Raw genomic sequence first — 3,475 nt, 5'->3', positions numbered from 1 at the left:
GCTTCACCAGCCTCCTAGTGAAGTAGGGTTTCCTAATAGCCAACCTAGACCTCCCCCACTGCAACTTGAGACATTTGCTCCTTGTTCTGTCATCTGCCAACACTGAGAACAGCCAAACTCCATTCTCTTTGGAAACCCCTTCAGGTAGTTGTTGAAGGATGCTATCAAATCCCCCATCATTCTTCAATTCTGCAGACTAAATAACCACAGTTCCCTCATCCTCTCCTAATAAGTCATGTGCCCCAGCCCCCTGATCGTTTTCATTGCCCTACCCTGGACTCTCTCCAATTTGTTCACATCCTTTCTATAGTGGGGGGGATGACCAAAACTGGACCCAATGCTCCAGATGTAGCCTCACCAGTGATGAATAGAGGGACATAATCACTTCCCTCGATCTGCTGGCAATGCTCCTACTAATGCAGCCCAATATGTTGTTGGGCTTCTTGGCAACAAGGGCACACACTGCTGACTCATATCCAGCTTCTCGCCAATGTAATCCCCATGTCCTTTTCTGCAGAACTACTGCTTAGCCGGTCGGACCCAAGCCTGAAGCGGTGCATGGGATTCTTCCATCCTAAGTGCAGGACTCTGCACTTGTCTTTGTTGAACCTCATCAGATTTGGTCCAATCCTCCAATTTTTCTAGGTCACTCTGGACTCTATCCCTACCCTCCAGTGCATCTACCTCTCCAGCGAAGCTTAGTGTCATCTGTGACCTTGCTGAAGGTGCAATTCATCCCATCATCCAGATCATTAATAAAGATTTTGAATAGTTGTATGATACTGTCTCCTGGTAAGTAACAAGAAGTTGTCTGTAATCATGGTCATGAGCAAGACTTTCCAAAAAGACCTGAGAAAAAGACCGTTGGTCTGTGTTTCAGCAAAGAATAGGGCAGAGGTGCAGGATAGGGGACTGTAATAGTGGTTGTATTTAATTATCACCTTACACGAGCATGGCTGAAGTAACTTGCACACTGAAGAGGATATTAGTGCAAACCTACTGTTTGCACTATTCATACATTTGTGATGCCAACCCTTTCTCTGCCCAAATGAAGTAACTGTCCACGTTAGCTTGTATCTTTGCGGATAGCTACAGACCCTTGGACGGGGAGAGGGAGCAGTTCCTCTAAGGATGAAGAGAAACCTGTAGGATGATCAGACTTTCTGGATTCAGTCAACGTTGGCCAGGCAACATACTTCAGCTTCTCCTGGAGGGATTCTTGGGGGTCAGAGTGTATCACCAGGAGCATTTGTTGAGGGAAAATGAATAGAGCCTGGTTCTTATCGAATTTACACATGTCAATCTGGAGTGACGCAGTTGAAGTCAATGTTAGTGAATTCAGAACATGGACTTGGTAATTTTTCCCATGTGCTGAAAAGAGGCAGTGGCATAATTTGGATTCTCAGGAATGGAGAAAATAATTATATATATATAAAATGAGGAAATGAAACACATTGACAAATATCTTCAATGCCGCACAGATAAATATAATGAACATTTTCACCAGGCACTTGCCATGTGTTTGTACACGTCATTTTACAGTGGGCCACACTCAGAAGTGGAGAGCCAGAAAGGGTGTCTGTGGGAAGGTCACAATTGTAAAATCACACAGTGTTCAAGTAGGCTGCAGAACTCACACCCACAGGATATGAATGGAGCAAAGAGCTTAGCAGGATTCATAGAGGGACTGGGTGTTTATATGGGTAACCAGAAAATCCAAATACACTAATAAGGACTGATTTTAAAACCCTTGGAATGGCTCTAAGCCTTCCTGATTTACACCACAAAATATCTCTAACTAGTGGGTGTCATTGGGAATCTATGAGAGCAGGTTATCTCAGAACTGCCTATTGCAGGTCTCCTTCCACCTTCCTCTGAAGAATGTGGAACTGGCCAGTGGTTACTGGGGTAGATGGGCTACGGATCTGATTCAGTCTGGGAATGTCTATCTTGCTATCGGTGGTGTAAATCCAAGACTTTGTTTTTGCTAATTTTTCTTTAACTCCTGGGAGTCTCTAGACTTGTACTAAGAGCAGAAAGATGTCTCATTAAATAACATCTAGTTTCCTGTTCTTTTTTCTTTCAGGAAGGAAAGTTCAAAGCTTCTTGGATCTCCCCAGTACATAATGTCAGCCATCAATGACACCAAATTCAAATTCAAAGTGTTCCTTCTCACCGGGATACCTGGGCAGGAACACATCCACAATCTCTGGATCTCTCTTCCCTTCTGCTTAATGTATGTTATTTCAATATTAGGAAATTCAGTCATTCTGTTCATTATAAAAACAGATCCAAGCCTTCATGAGCCCATGTACATTTTCCTTTCCATGTTGGGCTTCACAGACCTTGGATTATTGATAGCCACCATGCCAACGATATTGGGCATATTCTTGTTTAACTCTAGGGAGATCAGTTTGGATGCCTGTTTTGGCCAGTTATTTTTTATCCAGTCACTTCATTGCATTGAATCTTCCGTGCTCTTGTTGATGGCCTTTGACCGCTTCATCGCAATCCGTGATCCGCTGAGATATGCCTCCATCTTAACCCTGCCGAGAATAGCCAAGATGGGAGTGGTGTGTGTTCTAAGAGGGGTGGCCGTAATGCTCCCACTCCCCCTTCTCCTGAAACGGTTCCAATACTGTCGAGTGAATGTTCTCTCCCATTCTTACTGCATGCACCAGGAGGTCATGAAAATGGCTTGTTCGAATATCAGAGTCAACAACATCTATGGCTTGTTTATTACAGTCGTAACGGTGGGGTTGGACTCACTGCTCATCTTCCTCTCTTACGTGATGATCCTCAAAACTGTGCTGAGCATCGCATCCCACAAGGAGTTCCTCAGGGCCCTAAACACCTGCGTCTCCCATCTCTGCGCCGTCCTGCTCTTCTACACGCCAGAGTTCAGCCTGACTTTGATACACAGATTCGGGAATGGCTCTTCTCCCTTGCTTCAGATCATCCTGGGTTACGTCAACCTGCTGGTTCCTCCTCTGATTAACCCAATCGTGTACAGCGTGAAAAGCAAACACCTTCGTTCAAGGATAATCAGGGTGTTCGTGAAGTGAAGGGTCAGTCACCTGGCCCCAGTGCTGGTAGCATATGAAACAAGAAACATGGGACACGTCGAATTATTCCATCCTGGACTTATATCTGTGATGACATGAGATACTGATCTCCACTCTGTACAGACAGGTTCAGATGGAGTCTAAGGCCTGAAGCAATGTTATAGGGGTTGTTTCCACCCACTGTTGAGGGAGGACAGTAGTGCACTGGGGAAAGGAGACCAAGGCAGGCAGCAGCATTTACAATGTGACTGTGTTTGTGGAGAGCCAGGGAACTGGTAGGATGTTGGCCCATAAAGAACCATATCAGTGTCTGCTCCAACCTCAGAATTCCTGACAATACTCTCAATAAAGAGAAGGGACGTGGATATTGTTTCCCATTGCACCTGGCCTGTCAATGTCCCGTCTCTGGT

The 3,475-nt window shown here is 45.1% G+C and overlaps 1 pseudogene; it reads left to right on the top strand.

The window, feature by feature from the left end:
* The first annotated feature begins 1,131 nt into the window (after positions 1-1,131).
* Positions 1,132-3,065, top strand: LOC112115634 (annotated as a pseudogene).
* Positions 3,066-3,475: the final 410 nt, after the last annotated feature.

The sequence above is a fragment of the Terrapene carolina genome, unplaced genomic scaffold, assembly GCF_002925995.2.
Source record: "Terrapene carolina triunguis isolate 2854851 unplaced genomic scaffold, T_m_triunguis-2.0 Scaffold511, whole genome shotgun sequence".
Classification (NCBI taxonomy): domain Eukaryota; kingdom Metazoa; phylum Chordata; order Testudines; family Emydidae; genus Terrapene; species Terrapene triunguis.
Note: the sequence above shows the minus strand (reverse complement) of the source record. Positions and strands in the feature narration are given on the sequence as shown.